This window comes from Hemiscyllium ocellatum, chromosome 47 (genome assembly GCF_020745735.1).
Source record: "Hemiscyllium ocellatum isolate sHemOce1 chromosome 47, sHemOce1.pat.X.cur, whole genome shotgun sequence".
In the NCBI taxonomy this organism is placed as follows: domain Eukaryota; kingdom Metazoa; phylum Chordata; class Chondrichthyes; order Orectolobiformes; family Hemiscylliidae; genus Hemiscyllium; species Hemiscyllium ocellatum.
In genome coordinates this window covers 11779232-11799041 of record NC_083447.1, presented here as the reverse complement: position 1 = coordinate 11799041, position 19810 = coordinate 11779232, and positions in this window count along the sequence as shown.

Below are 19810 nucleotides of genomic sequence, written 5' to 3'. Positions count from 1 at the left end.
AGACCTATTCCCTAGAAATGAAACGCCGGTCCCTAACTCACTACATCGGCCTGGCTACGATGACATTGTGATTACTGAATTAGTAAAGTAATGGTGATGGCAACATGTGTTTGAGTCCCACTGTGGCAAGTGGGACTATTGGAAAGACTAGGCTTAGTCATGGGGGTTGGGTCATTATAGAATCCCTACAGAGTGGAAACAGGCCCTTCAGCCCAACAAGTCTACTCCAACCCTCCAAAGAGTAACCCAGTCAGACCCATTCCCCAACCCTATTATCTCATAATTACCTAATCTGCACATCCCTGAACATTATGGGCCATTTAGCATGGCCAATTCACACTAACCTACACATCTTTGGACTGTGGTAGGAAACCGGAGCTCCCCAGAGGAAACCCACACAGACGGTCACCCGAGGCTGGAATCGAACCTGGGACCCTGTTGCTGTGAGGTAGCAATGCTAACCTCTGAGGCACCGTGTCATCCCACTCAGCTGGTTTGCGAAGCGGCGGGATCCAACAGCATGGGTTCAATCCCCACACTGGCCGAGGTTACAACAAAGGACTCTCCTTCTCAACCTGTTTTTTTTTGAGGGGAGCGATTTAAAAAAGACTCGAGGGGCAAACGTTTTACACAGAGGGTGGTTCGCGTGTGGAATTAATTCCTGAGGATGTGGGGACGGTTCCAACGTTTAAAAGACATTTGGATAAGTTCATGACTAGGAATGGTTTGGAGGGATATGGGCCAGGAGCAGGCAGGTGGGACTAGTTTAGTTTGGGCTTATAGACCGGTTGGACCGAAGGGTTCTGTTTCTGCATTGTATGACTCTCTCCTCACCTGAGAATATGGTGGCCCTCAGGTTAAATCACCACCAGTCATCCCTCTCCATTGAGAGAGCAGTCCTATAGTCTGGTAAGCCAGTGGCGACACAACAACATCAGTCTTATTAGCTCACACCCCTCAGATCCTTATGGTCCTTAGCCACTTTAATCTAAGTGTCTCCAACAGTGCATGGCCTAGCAATTCAGCATTCAAAAGTGTGACTCCCTCAAAGATAGTTGGATGCGCAACAGATACTGGCCTTGCAAAAGATCCTGAATGGATAAGGCGGGCCGTAGTGCTGTGGTAGTTCAGGGAGAATAAAAGAGGGCTATCCAGGAGCTTTCGAGTCTCGGTTTGAACCCACCTTGTGTGGCCAAGCTCTGTACACCATCCAGGAAATGAATAATCAGTCAAAACTGGGAAACCGTCTCACCCAGCACTTAATCATTAACCTCAAACTTCCAGCCAAAAAAAATCCCTGCTCTCATTTCAATAATCTGTTTCTTGTTACTGAATAGAATATAAAAAGATATCCCTTATAGTCTGGTGGGCAGGATATAAATATATTTAAATTACCATCCGTGCTCTGCTATTCCATATACTCATATTAAAGTTCTGTATAGGTGCTCACATTATGATGAACTTTGAGAGCCCAAATCCTGCGATGATTTAGACACGACTTGGTATCTCTAAGTGGGTTAGAAGGGGTTTTGGTACCAAGACAGAAAAGGAGACTGTCCTGCGATGCTAACTCTATTCGTAGAGTAGAATGTGTCCTGCTACACATTCCCTCTGCTATTTGTTCAGACCCCAGTCTTTTCCCAGTTTTCTGTCCTCCTCACTGAGGGCTGTCTCTCATGATGTTATGAGTTCCATGGCAGTTGACTGGGTCTGCGTGCTATGGGCATTGACTCACCGCAGTTTGTGTTCCATAAACACTAACGTTCCTTGGGCTGAGGGTTTCATATGCTGTCTGGCTACCCTGGTTCCACAGGCACTGACTGTCACTGGGGTACAGGTTCCACAGACACTGACTCTCACTGGGGTACAGGTTCCACAGACACTGACTCTCACTGGGGTACAGGTTCCACACACACTGACTCTCACTGGGTACAGATTCCACACACACTGACTCTCACTGGGGGTACAGGTTCCACAGACACTGACTCTCACTGGGTACAGGTTCCACACACACTGACTCTCACTGGGGTACATGTTCCACAGGCACTGACTCTCACTGGGGTACAGGTTCACAGACACTTACTCTCACTGGGGTACAGGTTCCACACACACTGACTCTCACTGGGTACTGATTCCACACACACTGACTCTCTCTGGGGTACAGGTTCCACAGACACTGACTCTCACTGGGTACAGGTTCCACACACACTGACTCTCACTGGGTACAGGTTTCACAGGCACTGACTCTCACTGAGGTACAGGCTCCACAGACACTGACTCTCACTGAGGTACAGGTTCCACAGACACTTACTCTCACTGGGGTACAGGTTCACAGACACTTACTCTCACTGGGGTACAGGTTCCACACACACTGACTCTCACTGGGGTACAGGTTCCACAGACACTGACTCTCACTGGGGTACATGTTCCGCAGACACTGACTCTCACTGGGGTACAGGTTCCACAGGCACTGACTCTCACTGGGTACAGGTTCCACAGACACTGACTCTCACTGGGTACAGGTTTCACAGGCACTGACTCTCACTGAGGTACAGGCTCCACAGACACTGACTCTCACTGAGGTACAGGTTCCACAGGCACTGACTCTCACTGGGGTACAGGTTCCACAGACACTGACTCTCACTGGGGTACACGTTGCACCATCCCGCAGTGTGCAGGGGTCACAGTTCCTAACTAGTTGTTGGTATATTAAACAGAGCTATAATCACCTGATGTGTCTAAAACAATGTTTAAGGCTCAAGGTGTTTTTGTCCACAATGGAAGACAGCCTCCTTTCTGCTCAGCCAAGGAATTGTGCAGTAGGAATAATATCCGGCCTTGCAGCAACCTCTGAATAGAGCACACCCCTAAACTGAACAGCAGAGAAGTGAAATCCAAATATACTTTCAAAGCTTAAAGATGGTGGAGTGACTTATCAGAGCTTTTCAAGGTTCCCGCAATAGATTGCGTAAGTAGGAACAGACAACATTCTTCAGTGAGTTACTGTGTAGGGGTGTAACTGACTTTTGTCTTGTAATTAGATCATGTGTGAGGGAGTCGAAATACTACACTCCCTGAGAAAGCATTCAGGGAAGTGTGTGTGTGTGTGTGTGTGTGTGTGTGTGTGTGTGTGTGTGTGTGTGTGTGTGTGTGTGTGTGTGTGTGTGGTCCTGTTATCACCAGGTGAGGATTGATAAATCAGCTCTTGTCTTTTCAACTCCCTCCCCATGGCAAAAAAATGTATTTTAATTTTGGAATGCACCCTTTAATTCACTATATCATTAACTCCATCAAAATAAATGAGCTAATTCACAAGGTTTTCTTGAAAGAGAAAAGACAAATTTGATTGCCTGAGGGAAAAGTAAGAAATGGAACATCAAACATACATGCAAACACAGATAATAAGTTTCAAAAAAGGACCCTGCACAGTCCTTATCATCCTTGAATTATTAGAGTTTTAATTTGAGACCACAACTTTTAATTCTTGATTATATCCTCAGCCCTGAGGAAGCTTGTCATTATCACTGAGTCTCTATGAATGATGGGTATCCCTGATTGTCTTTTTACCCTGTGTTGTTTTCTGAGCGTTATAAGAAACAGGAAAGAGAGAATTCTAGCTCTTGTTGTTACAAAGTCAACTTCCCTTTCCTCTCGCTTATGCTTATGAAATATGGTTCATTTGTATATTCCTAAGTCTGGCTGCATTGTCTTTCCAAGTTGAACAGTTGCAGGCAATATGTCCAATATATCCTTCATCAGTCAGAATATTGAGTTACAGGAGTTCGGATGTCATGTTAGGGCTGTACAATTGGTAAGGCCACGTCTGGGATACTGCATACAATCCTGGTTACCCTGCTATAGTAGAAGTGTTACACAACTAGAAAGGGTGCAAAAGAGATTTACAAGGATGTTACTGAGACTTGAGTTATAAGGAGAGTTATAAGGATTTTTTTTTCCCCCTGCACCATCGGAGGCCGAGAGGTGACCTTATTGAGGTTTAGAGTTGAGAGTGTGGTGTTGGATAGACAAAGCAGGTCAGGTAGCATCTGAGGAACAAGGGAATCGATGTTTCAGGCAAAAGCCTTTCATCAGTCCTAACTTTCTCCTTATTGAGGTTTATAAAACCTTGAGGGGCATAAATGAGGTGAGTAGCAAATGTCTTTTTTCCAGGGTAGGGAGTCCAAAACTAAGATGAGGGGGGGAAAGGTTTAAAAGGGATCTGAGGGCAACCTTTTCACACAGAGGGTGGTGTGTGTATGGAATGAGGAAGTGGTAGAGATGGATGCAATGAAAACATTTAAAAGGCATCGAACAAGTACATGGATAGGAAAGGTTTCGAGGGATATGGGCCAAATTCAGGCAAATGAGTCTAGTTCAGTTTAGGAAAGCATGGGATGAGTTGGGCCGAAGGGTCTGCTTCTGTGCTGTATGACTCAATGTGCAACTTGTTCAAATGTGAGTAAAAGCAGACGATGTGAATTTCTTAACGCTGACTCAGTTACCAGGTTCAATGTCTTTAGATAAGAAGAAAGCACAATTTCAATTCTTTCCACATTTGATTTCCTCATCTCACCTCAGTCTTTGGTCAAGTGCTCATTGCCGTCACTTTAACTCCATCTTGATTGCTTTTCGTAAATCATTTGAGTCTGTGAACATCTCAGGTATTGAAATGAAAGTCAGCACTTGATAATTCCCCGTTGTGGTGACAGTGTTAGTAAGGAATGCCGTTTGAATCCAGAACTTGCCTGCATTTCCGTGGAATTCCACACCTACAAGGGGTTCAAGGAAAGTCCAAGTTCAGCCCTGACTATATTCAGTCCTGACAGGCCTGAATGGCTTGTGTGTTTTTATTTTAGCATAGAATAGAATCCCTACTGTGTGGCTATTCGGCCCAACAAGTCCACACCAACTCTCTGAAGAGCATCCCATCCAGACCTACCCTCCCTCACCACCCTATGCTTGTAACCCTGGATTCCCCATGTCTAATCCACCTACAGTGCATATCTTTTGATGAAGGCATCACTGGCCAGACCAGCATTCATTGCCCATCCCTAATTGGCCAGAGGGGGGGGAGCAGTTAAGTGTCAACCACATCGCTGCGGCTCTGGAGTCTCATGTAGGCCAGACCAGGTAAAGATGGCGGTTTCTCTCCCTGAAGGGCATTAGTAAACCAGATGGGATTTGGCAATGGTCATCGTTAGACTCTTAATTCCAGATTTTGTTTTATTGAAGTCAAATTCCACCATCTGCTGTGGCAGGATTCCCTGGATTGACCTGGTGAAGGGCTTTTACCCGAAACGTCAATTCTCCTGCCCCTCGGATGCTGCCTGACCTGCTGTTCCTTTCCAGTGCCGCACTCTTGACTCTCTGGATTAACAGTCCATCAGTAATACCAGTGCACCATCACCTCCCTGTGAGGTGTATAAGCCCACCTTTGGAGGGAAATCTGCAGTCCTGACCCAGTCTGGCCTCTGTGTGACTCCAGATCTCCAGCCTCGTCTGTCTGCCCTCCGAAATAATTGCACAAACTGCTCAAACCAGTTCAGAAGCATAAGAACTGAGACACCATGTCCAATCAACTCCACAAAGTCCTTCTTACCAACATCTGGGGGATTGGGAGAGACACCTCACTGACTCACTGACGTAGTCACACCTTACCGACAATGCCCCAGGCACCTCCCTCCCGTCCCACCATCAGGACAGACCCCTCAAAGGTGCTGACGCATCTGCCCCACAGCGGTGTTGGTATGAGTGACCACGGCACAGTCCTTGTGGAGACAAGGTGTGGCTGAAGGTCGGTGTGTAGGGTGTAGCAGGCGGCGAGGAATGTCAATGGCAGGCTGGCCTTCACAGCCAGAGGATTTGAGTATCGGAGGGAGGATGTCTTGCTGCAGTTATACGGGGCCTTGCTGAGGCCACACCTTGAGTACTGTGTGCAGTTTTGGTCTTCCAGTCTGAGGAAGGACATTCTTGCTATTGAGGGAGTGCAGTGAAGGCTCACCAGACTGATTGCCAGGACTAGGTTCAAACCATGGACTGCAACTGCTGGAAACCAGAGTCTAGATTAGAGTGGTGCTGGAAAAGCACAGCAGGTCAGGCAGCATCCGAGGAACAGGAAAATCGACGTTTCGGGCAAAAGCCCTTCATCAGGAATAGAGGCAAGGTGCCTGCAGAGTGGAGAGATAAATGAGAGGGGCGTGGGGGTGGGGAGAAAGTAGCATAGAGTACAATAGGTGAATGGGGATGGAGGTGATAGGTCAGAGAGGAGGGTGGTGTGAATAGGTGGGAAGGGAGATTGGCAGGTAGGACAGGTCATGAGGGCGGTGCTGAGCTGGAAGGTTGAAGCTGGGGTGAGGAGGGGGGGAGGGGAAATGAGGAAACTGGTGAAATCCATATTGATGCCCTGGGGTTAAAGTATTCCGAGGCAGAAGATGAGGCATTTTTCCTCCAGGCGTCAGGTGGTGAGGGAGCAGCAGTGAAGGAGGCCCAGGACCTCCATGTCCTGGGCAGAGTGAGAGGGGGAGTTGAAATGTTGGGCCACAGGGCGGTGAGGTTGATTGGTGCGGGTGTCCCAGAGATATTCCCTAAAACACTCTGCTAGGAAGCATCCAGTCTTCCCAATGTAGAGGAGACCGCATCGGGAATAACGGATACAATAAATGATATTAATGGATGTGCAGGTGAAACTTTGATGGATGTGGAAGGCTCCTTTAGGGCCTTGGATGGTGGTGAGGGAGGAGGTGTGGGCACAAGTTTTGCAATTCCTGCGGTGGCAGGGGAAAGTGCCAGGAAGGGAGGGTGGGTTGTTGGGGGGCGTGGACCTGACCAGGTAGTCACGGAGGGAATGGTCTTTGCGGAAGGCGGAAAGGGGTGGGGAAGGAAATATATCCCTGGTGGTGGGGTCCGTTTGGAGGTGGCGGAAATGTCAGCGGATGATTTGGTTTATGCAAAGGTTGGTAGGGTGGAAGGTGAGCACAGGGGCGTTCTGTCCTTGTTACGGTTGCAGGGGCGGGGTTTGAAGGTGGAGGTGCGGGATGTGGACGAGATGCATTGGAGGGCATCTTTAACCACGTGGGAAGGGAAATTGCGGTCTCTAAAGAAGGAGGCCATCTGGTGTGTTCTGTGGTGGAACTGGTCCTCCTGGGAGCAGATACGGAGAAGGTGGAGGAATTGGGAATATGGGATGGCATTTTTGCGGGAGGTAGGGTGGGAGGAGGTGTAATCCAGGTAGCTGTGGGAGTCGGTGGGTTTGTAAAAAATGTCAGTGTCAAGTCGGTCATCATTAATGGAGATGGAGAGGTCCAGGAAGGGGAGGGAGGTGTCAGAGATGGTCCAGGTAAATTTAAGGTCAGGGTGGAATGTGTTGGTGAAGTTGATGAATTGCTCAACCTCCTCGCGGGAGCATGAGGTGGCGCCGATGCAGTCGTCAATGTAGTGGGGGAAGAGGTGGGGAGTGGTACTGGTGTAACTATGGAAGATGGACTGTTCTACATAGCCAACAAAGAGACGGGCATAACTGGGGCCCATGGCTACCCCTTTGGTCTGGAGGAAGTGGGAGGATTCGAAGGAGAAATTGTTAAGGGTGAGAACCAGCTCAGCCAAACGAATGAGAGTGTTGGTGGAAGGATACTAGACTGACACCTGAGGAAAGACTGGGTTGACTGGGCTTGTACTCACTGGGATTTAGAAGGTTGAGGCAGAATCTCACAGAAACATATAAAATCCTGATGGAACTGGGCAGGCTAGATGCAGGAAGAATATACCTGACATTGGGCAAGTCCAGAACTAAAGCTGACAGGCTAAGGATAAGGAGTAAGGACTGAGATGAGGAAGAATGTCTTCACTCAGAGAGTTGGGAACCTGTGGAATTCTCTCCCACAGGAAACTGTTGGGGCAGGTTTGTTCGATATATTTACAATGGAGCTGGAGGTAGTCCTGGTGGGTGAAGGGATCAAGGGATATGGAGAGTAAGTGGGAGTGGGATACTGAGATTGCATGATCAGCCATGATCCTACTGAATGGTGGTGCAAGCTCCAAGGACCAAATGGCCTATGCCCGCATCTATTTTCTACATTTCACAGCAAGGATACCCACTAAGAAGACATGTGCACCTACATGGGATGGGTGGCTCAGCGGTTAGCACTGCTGCCTCACAGCACCAACAACCCAGGTTCGATTCCAGCCTCGGGCGACTGTCTATGTGGAGCTTGTATGTTCTCCCCCTATCTGCATGGGTTTCCTCCCACAGTCCAAGGATGTGCAGGTTAGGGTGAATTAGCCATAGGAAATTGCCCCATAGTCTAGATTAGAGTGGTCATGGAAACGCGCAGCATCTCAGGAGCAGGAGAATCGACATTTCGGGCAAAAGTCCTGATGAAGGGCTTTTGCCCAAAACGTCGATTCTCCTGCTCCTCGGATGCTGCCTGACCTGCTGTGCTTTTCCAGCACCACTCTGATCTAGACTCTGATTTCCAGCATCTGCAGTCCTCACTTTTGCCCAGTGTTCAGGAATGTGGAGGTTAGGTGCATTAGTCAGGGGTAAATGTAAGATAATAGGGTCGGGGGAATGGATCTGGGTGGGTTACTCTTCAGGGGGTCGGTATGGACTTGTTGGGCCGAAGGGTCTGTTCCCACTCTGTAGGGATTCTATGATTCGGAGCAGCCCGGGGAGCTGAGAAACTGTGGCAAGAATCGAATTGGAGTCCAGTCCGTGGCCTGGAAGTCCGGTATGTACCCACCCCACTGTGATTGCCGACCTTGGCTGAGCGAGGTGTTTGGGAAGGCAGCCTGGCCGTTCGGCGAGGAGACTAGGACCCGTGGACACAGCCTTAGAATTAGAGGGGGGTCAATTGAGAACAGAAATGCGGAGACATTTCTTCAGCCAGAGAGTGGTGGGCCTGTGGAATTCATTGCCACAGAGTGCAGTGGAGGCTGGGACGCTAAATGTCTTCAAGGCAGAGATTGATAGATTCTTGATGTCACGAGGAATTAAGGGCTACGGGGAGAACGCTGGTAAGTGGAGTTGAAATGCCCATCAGCCATGATTGAATGGCGGAGTGGACTCGACGGGCCGAATGGCCTTACGTCCACTCCTATGTCTTATGGCTGCCTGTGCCCGAAGTGGCCTCCAGCAGCTGTTGAGGTGACTAGAGTCGTGGCAGCCGGTGAGATCGGGTGGAGCTCCTTCAGGTGGCGAAGGAGGAGGCGCGTTTCACAAACGCGCATCTGTCTGCTGCAGCCTTAAACCTTTTCCCTGCCCGCCTGACCACATCAGCGCCGTGACTCCCCGATTCCAAGTTGCTGTTTGCCCGCAGCTCCCCCTCCCCCCTGAAGGAAATCGACTGGCTGATGGTTTGCGAGGGAAGTGGAGAGTGGGGTGGTGGTGAGACAGAACCTTCCTTATTCAAGAGAGGGAGGTTTTTTCTGAAATGAGCCTGTCAGTCCCAAAGCAGGAACCTGCAGGGCAGAAAGCTTGCAGTGTTGACTCGAGCAGAGAGAGCGAGAGAGAGAGAGAAAAAAAAACCCCGCACTCTGCACAAACTCACTAATTCATTCACACAGCGGATGTTTTGAGGGATGAGGCTGAAGGAAATCCCAGTGTTGCAAAAAAGGCACGCTGGTGGGGCCACCCGTTAACCCTTGGCAGGGCCGGCCTAATCAATGGGAGATTGCACTGAACAGATGGAGGTCTCGTGGGCAGCGTCTGTACCTGGGGCTGAAGACTCAGTTCAGAGCCACTCACTGACAATGCGACATAGTGCGGCGCTGATTATTAGATTGATTATCGATCGGTGGATTCGATTGATCCCATCTCAATGTGGGCTGGCAGCTGCCTGGAACCAATTTGTGTGTCAACGAGATCCCGGCATTTTTCCCTGTGGAATGCCACTTCCCATCTTTTGCCATTCCGACCGTAAGACTGCTGTTTTCATTAGAGAAAAGAAGGCTTAGGGGTGACTTGATAGAGGTGTACAAGATGATTAGGGGTTTAGATAGGGTTAACAATGAGAATCTTTTTCCACGTATGGAGTCAGCTATTACGAGGGGGCACAGCTTTAAATTAAGGGGAGGTAGGTATAGGACAGATGTTAGGGGTAGAATTCTTTACTCAGCGAGTCGTGAGTTCATGGAATGCCCTGCCAGTAGCAGTGGTGGATTCTCCCTCTTTATGGGCATTTAAACGGGCATTGGATAGACATATGGAGGAAAGTGGGCTAGTATAGGTTAGGTGGGCTAGGATCGGCGCAACATCGAGGGCCAAAGGGCCTGTACGGCGCTGTATTTTTCTATGTTTTTTGTTCTATAAGACCATAAGACAGAGGAGCAGAAGTCAGGCCATTCAGCATTCAATGGTGGCTGATACATTTCCAAACCCCATTATTCCACCTTCTCCCTTAACCCTTTGATCTCCTTGACAATCAAGAACCTATCTATCTCAATCTTAAATATACTCAATGCCCCGGCTCCCACAGCCTTCTGTGGCAGTGAATTCCACACATTCCCCTCCTTCTGACGAAGTTTCTCCTTACCTTCATTCTAAAAAGTCTTCCCTTTACTTGAATGCTGTGCCCTCGGGTCCTAGTCTCTCCTACCAATGGGAACATCTTCCCAACATCTACTCTGACCAGTCCATTCAGTATTCTATAAGTTTCCATGAGATTCTCCCTCGTCCTTCTCAACTCCATCGAGTATAGACCCAGAGTCCTCAAGCGTTCCTCACATGTTAAGCTTTTCACTCCAGGGACAATTCTCATGAACGTCCTCTGAACATGCTCCAGGGTCAGCTCCTGAGATATGGGGCCCAAAATGGCGCACAATACTCCAAATGTGGTCTGACCAGAGCCTCAGATGCGCATCCTTGCTTTTATATTCAAGTCCTCTCAAGATAAATGTCACCATTAATTTGCCTTCCTAACTACTGACTCAACTTGCAAGGTTCCCTTGAGAGAACGCTGGACTAACCAGCTCCTCTGAACATTTCAGGAGAGCGTGGGGTGCTGCTCTGGCATTTTTTTGTTTGCCGTTTAGTCCCAGACTGTCTGACTTTTCTTTCACTTCAGTCACAGGACATGGGTGTGCTGGCTGGGCCAGCATTTATTCCCCATCCCTAATTACAGAGGCAATTGTGGTTGTCGTGGGTCTGGAGTCAGGTGTAGGCCAGACCAGCTAAGGGTGGCAGTTTCCTTCCAGACAGGCTTTTCCAGCAATCAGTAATAGTTTCATGGTCATCATTAGGTTCTTTATTCCAGATTTTTATTGGATTCAAAATCCACCACGTGCCGTGGTGGGATTTGAACCTAGGTCACCAGAACATTACCTCGGTCTCTGGATTAAGAGTCCCGTGAGAATACCACTAGGCCATTACCTCCTTAGTCTCCAACTGATTCCAGGTTTGCAGGGTCTCCTTGATGCCACACTCAGTCGAATGTGGCCTTGATATCAAGGGGCTGTCACTCTCAACTCACCTCTGGTATTCAGCTCTTTTGTCCATCTTTGAACCAAGGCTGTAATGAGATCAGGAGCTGAGGGGCCCTGGCGAACCCCAAACTGGGTGTCACTGAGCAGATTAGTGCTGACCCAAGTGCTGCGGACACCTTCCGTTGCTTTACTGATGAGCGTCTGATCCACAAGATGGCTCGGTGAGGGTGGGGGTCGGGCGTTGTTGTTATTTGGGAGTTTGCGGCCTACACATGTTTCAGGAGCAGCTCCACAACCTGACTAAAAAAAAACTCATCAACTGTGGAGTTGACTAACAGGGGGTGACTGTGGGGCACTAGGTCTCACATTGGGGCCTGTCTATGGTGTTCCACTGTGGCGAGATGTGAAGGGCGAGGGAGCGGCTACACTGACGCCATCTTTGCAGCCCATCCTGAACTTTGCTGCTGAAACTCAAATCTGTAAATCATTCTAACACAGCTGAGGGTGGCATGTGGCTCAGTGATTAGCACCACTGCCTCACGGCACCCGGGACCTGGGTTCAATTCCACCTTTGGACGACTAGTTGCATGGAGTTTGCATGTTCTCCCCGTGTCTGCGTGGGTTTCCTCCGGGTGCTCTGGTTTCCTCCCACAGTCACAAAGATGTGCAGGTTAGGGTTGATTGGCCATGCTAATTGTGTTATAGTATCCAAGGTTGTGCAGGCTAGGTGAGTTAGCCATGGGAAGTGTGGGGTTACAGGTATAAAGTCAGGGGGTGGGTCTGGACGAGATACACTTCAGAGGAGTGGGGTGCACTTGATGGGCCAAATGGTCTGCTTCCACACTGTAGGGATTCTATGGATTGGTGGGGGTGGGGTAGAAAGGATGGAGGATCTGTAGAGAAAAGCCCTCTCTTAAAATAGTCTATTCTTGCTGCAAGTAAATGCCATCTTGCCCTGAGGGAACGAAAACAGAAATCGCTAGGCAGAGAAAACTATCATGGCAGTGAAACGTGCAGGTCATAGAGATGTACAACAGACCCATCAGTCCAAATCATCCATGCAGACCCAGATATCCCAACCCAATCTAGTCCCACCTGCCAGCACCCGCCCCATAACCCTCCAAACCCTTCCTATTCATATACCCATCCAAATGCCTCTAAAATGTTGCAATTGTACCATTTCCTCTGGCAGCTCATTCCATACACCTACCACCCTCTATGTGAAAAAGTTGCCCCTTAGTCTCTTTTATATCTTTCCCTTCTCACCCACTAGTTCTGGACTTCCCCACCCCAGGGAAATAACTTTGGTTATTTATCCTAGCCATGCCCCTCCTGCAGTTTATCATTGAAGAAAGGTCACTGGACCCGAAACCATTAACGCTGCCCTCTCTGTCTCCTCAGACCTGCTGGGGGAGGGGAAAGGGGAGTCCGGTAGTTTTCTGCCCCGGCAATTTTGTTTCTAATTTCCGGTGTCCGCAGTTCTTTTGAGGTCTTTCCGTTTTGGTCTCATCCTGAGGGGCTCCCACACGCCCAAGATCTCGACCGTACTCCCGGGGCCTCCCTCTTACCTGTTCAGGGGTATCGGGGTTATCTGCAAGTTGGCACACACACACACACGGATCAGGATCAGAGGGCGTTGAACCCGCTGCACAAACAGCCAGTGAGATCCAACGTGGCCTTAGGATAACAGAGTCCTGGCAGCACAGAACCGTTCAGACCAACAGATCAATGTCCAACATCTCCCTGTGCCTTCATTGTTAAGGGGGGAGGGGGGAGGTTGGGGGTGGAAGACTTAGACTTAAAGGTTTTAGATTAGATTACTTACAGTGTGGAAACAGGCCGTTCGGCCCAACAAGTCCACACCGACCCCCGCAACCCACCCATACATTTACCCCTTACCTAACACTACGGGCAATTTAGCATGGCCAATTCACCTGACCCGCACATCTTTGGACTGTGGGAGGAAACCGGAGCACCCGGAGGAAACCCACGCAGACACGGGGAGAATGTGCAAACTCCACACAGACAGTCGCCTGAGTCGGGAATTGAACCCGGGTCTCAGGCGCTGTGAGGCAGCAGTGCTAACCACTGCCACTGTGCCGCCCACGGAGGGTTTGAGGGTTTGATGTTTAATGGAAGGTTTGAGTTATATAGAAAGGCTGGGATTTTTTTTCACTGGAGCCCGTGGGAGGTTGAGAGGCGACTTGATCGAAGTTTATAAAATCATGAGGGGGATAGATAGAGGTAATGATAATTGTCTTTTCCCTAGGATGGGGGATTTCAATACCAGGGGGCATGTTTTAATGGTGAGAGGAAAGAGATCTAAAGAAGACATGGGGAGCAATTTCTTTTACACAGAGAGTGGATTGTGTGTGTGGACTGAACCTCCAGAGGATGTGGTGGAAGCGGGTACGGTTACAATGTTTAAGAGACATGAACAGGAAGGGTTTGTACAAAGGTAAAAATCACACAACACCAGGTTATAGTCCAACAGGTTTATTTGGAAGCACTAACTTTCGGAGCGCTGCTCCTTTATCAGGTGGTTGTGGAGGTGCTCTGAAATCTAGTGCTTCCAAATAAACCTGTTGGACTATAACCTGGTGTTGTGTGATTTTTAACTTTGTACACCCCAGTCCAACACCGGCATCTCCAAATCAGGAAAGGATTGGAGGGATATGGGCCAGGAGCAGGCAGGTGGGACTAGTTTAGTTTGGGATTATGGTTGGCATGGACTGGTTGGGCCGAAGGGTCTGTTTCCATGCCATGTGACTCCATGAATTTTTGGAGATTTCTGAGGATTTTTTTTTTCTTACCTGGATGATGCTGGAGGTGGGGGAGGTTGGAAATGGACCTCCCTGACAGAAAGACTAGCAGAGGCAGAAATCTTCCCCATGTTTCAAAAGGACTTGGATATTTTGCCACAAACCAGGAGGAATGGGATGAGGCTAAGTTGCCTGTCAGCTAGCACAGATCCAAAAGGGCCAAATGGTCTCCTTCCAAGCTGTAAATTTCTCTTTAATCTCACCCTATTAATATAATTTCCTCCCTCATCTACTAATGTAGCTCCCCCGAGAAAGTTACCTGTGTGATTTCTCTCAACAGTTCCTTGAGGCAGGGATTTCTGGATTAGCACCACTTTGTAGGTAGAGTCATAGGGTCATAGAGCTGTATAGCACGGTAACAGACCCTTCGGTCCAACTTGTCTGTGCTAACCAGATGTCCTAACCTAATCTCGTCCCATTTGCAAGCACTTGGCCCATATCCCTCCAAACCCTTCCAATTCATATACCCATCCAAATGCCTTTTAAATGTTGTCATTGTGCCAGCCTCTACTACTTCCTCTGGCAGCTCATTCCATACATGCACCACCCTCTGTGTGGAAAGTTGCCCCTTAAGTCCTTAAGTTTCCCCTCTCACCTTAAATCTATGCCCTCTAGTTCTGGACTCCCCCACCCCAGGGAGTCTGTTTATCCTATCCATGCCCCTCATGATTTTGTAAACCTCTATAAGATCACCCCTCAGCCTCCGACGCTCCAGGGAAAACAGGGCCAGCCTATTCAGCCTCTCCCTGTAGCTCACACCCTCCAGCCCTGGCAACATCCTTGTAAATCTTCTCTAATGGAGAATTTTTTTCCCAAGTTCCCAGTTGGATTTATCAGCAACTATTAATGGCTCTACCTTCACTCGCAAGTGGAAACATCTCCAGGAGAATTTAATCCGAAACACCTCTCTGTGTTCACTCCATGGTCTGTCACATCTACAGACAAGAATCCCAGCTAACTTCATCTTTCCCCCAAGACATAACTATGAAATTCGAATGCATTATTTTACACTATTGCAATTTCCTATTTAGTATAGATTCCCTACAGTGTGGAAACAAGCTATTTGGCCTAACAAGTCCCCACCGACCCTCCGAAGAGTAACCCACCCATTTCCCTCTGACTAATGCACCTAACACAAGGGGCAATTTAGCATGGTCCATTTCTCCTGACCTGTTCATCTTTGGACTGTAAGAGGAAACCAGAGCACCCAGAGGAAACCCACACAGACACAGGGAGAATGTGCAAAATCCACGCAGACAGTTACCCAAGGCTGGAATTGAGGCAGCAGTGCTAACCACTGCCACATATAGAGTGAAAGATATACACAGTAGACACTAGTGTGGTCTAAGGGGTGTAGTCGTAGAATAAAGAGGTGCCAATTTAAGATTGAGATCATAGAATGGAATCATAGAACCCCTGCAGTATGGAAGCAGGCCATTCAGCCCATCGGGTCCACATTGAAGAGCATCTAACCCAGACTCACCACCCTCCCATCCCTATAACCCTGCATTTCACCATGGCTGATCCACTTAGCCTGTACACTGTGGGACATCCTAATGTAGCCAGTCCACCCTAACCTGCACATCTTTGGACTGTGGGAGGAAACCAATGGGGAGAACGTGCAAACTCCACATGGACAGATAAGGATGAATTTCGTCTCTCAAAGAGCTGTGAATCTTTGGAAGGCCTTGCCACAGACTGGTGTAAGGGGAGAATCAGTGTGGATGTTTAAGGCTGAGATAGATTCTTGATCTTCAAAGTTTGGGAGAAGATTTGTAGCTCGGGTGCTCGTTGTTGTGGTTCTGTTTGCCGAGCTGGGAATTTGTGTTGCAGACGTTTCGTCCCCTGTCTAGATGATATCCACAGTGCTGGGGAGCCTCCTGTGAAGCGCTTCTGTGATGTTTCAACACAGAAGCGCTTCACAGGAGGCTCCCCAGCACTGAGGATGTCACCTAGAGAGGGGACGAAACGTCTGCAACACAAATTCCCAGCTCGGTGAACAGAACCACAACACTCTTGATCTGCTGGGGAATTAAGGGTGACAGGAAAGTGGACGTGGGAAACATCGGATCAGCCGGGATCCTTTGAATGACAGAGCAGACTTGAGGGGCCTACTCCTGCTCTTATTTTGTATGGTCTAAGCAAGGTTTTATGCAATCCCTTCACTTTCCAATTCCAACCTGCAAGGAATGAGCCCCAGTGTCTGATTTTCTTTATTTGTAGAATTATTAACCTGTGTCTCATCACTTTGTTAATGCATAGGTATGTCAGAACAGAAAGTATGTCAATCAGTGAGATCATAGTAGGTCTGTGACCCCACTCTGTACACCCACGTTTGCCCCCTTAACCCTCAACCTTGGGTTAACTTAACATCTATCAGTCTCTGATTTAAAATTAATAATTGACCCAATGTCAACTGTTGTTTGACGAAGAGAGCTCTCGCAGTTCTGAGCACAGAAAAGTTTTCAAATTTCCCTCTTCAAAGAACTGCATGTTTCCCTGGAGCATCGTTGGCTGAGGGCTGACCATATAGAGGTTTATAAAATCCTGAGGGGCATGGATAGGGTAAATAGACAAGGTCTTTTCCCTGGGTTGTGGGGGGTCCTGAAGTAGAGGGCTTTTTTGGGTGAGAGGGGTAAGATTTAAAAGGGACCCAGGGGGCAACGTTCTCACACAAAGGATGGTGTGTGAATGGAATGAGCTGCCAAGGGAAGTGGTGGAGGCTGGTGCAGTTGCAACATTTAAAAGGCATCTGGATGGGTACATGGATTAGGGCTTGGATTAGGTACTTGGGAGTATGATGTTATTGCTGTTACTGAGATTTGGTTGAGGGAAGGCATGATTGGCAGTTAAACATGCCAGGATATCAATCCTTCAGGCGGGGTTGAGGGTTATTGAGTACAATTCTACATTAACTCTACATGTTGTAGTTGTAGAGGGCTTTGGTTTGGCATCATTTGGAACTCTGCGTACAGTTCTGGTCACCACATTACCAAAGGAATGTGGAGATGCTTTGGAGAGGGAGCAGAGGAGGTTCACCAAGATGTTGCCTGGCATGGAGGGTGCTAGCTATGAGGAGAGGTTGAGTAGATTAGGATTGTTTTCATTAGCAAGATGGAAGTGGGGGTGGGGGGGGGGAAATCTTGATTGAGGTCTACAAAATCATGAGCGGAATTGACAGAGCAGATAGATTAATAGATTTTTTATGTCTCAAGGAATTAAGGGCTACGGGGAGAATGCGGGTAAGTGGAGTTGAAATGCCCATCAGCCATGATTGACTGGCGGAGTGGGCCGAATGGCCTTACTTCCACTCCTATGTCTTATGGTCTTATGATAGACTGGCAGGTAAAAGGGGTGGAGGAGTTGCATTATTGGTCAGAGAGGATGTCACAGCTATGCTGAAGGAGGGCACTGTGGAGGACTCGAGCAGTGAGGCAATATAGGCAGAGCTGAGAAATAGGAAGGGTGCAGTAACAATGTTGGGGCTGTACTCCAAGCCTCCCAACAGTGAATATGAGACAGAGGTGCAAATATGTAAACAGATCATGGAAAGATGTAGGAGCAACAGGGTGGTGGTGATAGATTTTAATTTTCCCAACATTGACTGGGATTCACTCAGTGTTAGAGGTCTAGATGGAGCATAATTGTAAGGATCATCCAGGAGGGGTTTCTAGAGCAATGTGTAAATAGTCCAACTCGGGGAGGGGCCAGACTGGAGCTGGTGTTGAGAAATGAGCCCAGCAAGGTGGTTGAAGTTTCAGTAGGGTATTACTTTGGGAATAGTGATCACAATTCCATAAGTTTTAGAGTACTCATGGACAAAGATGAGAGTGGTCCTAAAGGAAGAGTCCTAAATTGGGGGAAGGCCAATGATACCAAAATTTGGCAGGCGCTGGGGAATGTAGATTGGGAGCAGCTGAAGGTAAATCCACATTCAATATGTGGGAAGCTTTTAAAGAGAGGTTGATTAGAGTTCAGGACAGACATGTCCCTGTGATAATGAGGGATGGAAATGGCAAGATTAGGGGACTACGGATGACAGGTGAAATTGTGAGACTAGCTAAGAGGAAAAACCGAAGGTCTAAGTGACTGAAAACAGACAAAACTTTGGAAGAGTATTAGGAAAGTAGGACTTGAGGAATTAAGAGGATTAAAAGGGGTTATGAAATATCTTTAGCAAACAGGTTTTAAGGAAAATCTCAAAGCCTTATTTTCATGTATAAGGAGCAAGAGGGTAACTACAGAAAGGGTTGACCCACTCAAGGACAAAGGAGGAAAGTTATGTGTGGAGTCAGAGAAAATGGGTGAGATTCTTAATGATTGCTTTGCATTGGTATTCACTCAGGAGAGGGACATGATGGATGTTGAGATTAGGGATAGATGTTTGATTACTCTAGGTCAAGTCGGCATGAGGAGAGAAGAAGTGTTGTGTATTCTAAAAGGCATTAAGATGGACAAGTCCCCAGGTCCGGATGGGATCTACCCCAGGTTACTGAGGGAAGCGAGAGAGGAAATAATTGAAGCTTTAACAGATCTCTTTGCAGCATCCTTGAACACAACTGAGGTCCCAGAGGACTGGAGAATTGCTAATGTTCTCCCTTTGTTTAAGAAGGGTAGCAAGGATACTCCAGGTAACTATAGACTGGTCAGCCTGATGTCAGTGGTAAGGAAGCTGCTGGAGAAGAGTTTGAGGAATAGGATCTGTTTACACTTGAAAGAAAATGGGCTTATCAGTGATAGGCGGGGAGGGCATATCCCACCAACTTAGTAGAATTTTTTGAGCAAGTGACAAAGTTGATTGATGAGGGAAGGGCTGTGGATGTCATATACATGGACTTCAGTAAGGCATTTGATAAGGTTTCCCATGGTAGGCTGATGGAGAAAGTGACGTCGCATGGGGTCCAGGGTGTACTAGCTAGATGGGTAGAGAACTGGCTGGGTTACAGGTGACAGAGAGTAGTAGTGGAAGGGAGTTTCTCAAAATGGAGACCTGTGACCAGTGGTGTTCCACAGGGATCCGTGCTGGGACCACTGTTGTTTGTGATATACATAAATGATTTGGAGGAAGGTATCGGTGGTCAGATTAACAAGTTTGCAGATGACGCTAAGATTGGTGGAGTAGCAGATAGTAGCAGTGGAAGTTCAGAGAATACAGCAGAATATGGATAGATTGGACAGTTGGGCGGAGAAGTGGCAGATGAAGTTCGATCAGGGCAAATGCGAGGTATTTTGGAAGATCAATTTGAAAAATTGATGGACAGAGAGATCTGAGTGTTCAGGTCCATTGTACTCTGAAGATGACAACGCAGGTCAATAGAATGGTCAAGGAGGCGTACGGCACGCTTTCCTTCATCAGACGGGGTATTGAGTACAATTCTACATTAACTCTACAGTTGTAGAGGACTATGGTTTGGCAGCATTTGGAATACTGCGTACAGTTCTGGTCACCACATTACCAAAAGAATGTGGAGATGCTTTGGAGAGGGTGCAGTGGAGGTTCACCAGGATGTTGCCTGGCATGGAAGGTGCTAGCTATGAGGAGAGGTTGAGTAGATTAGGATTGTTTTCAT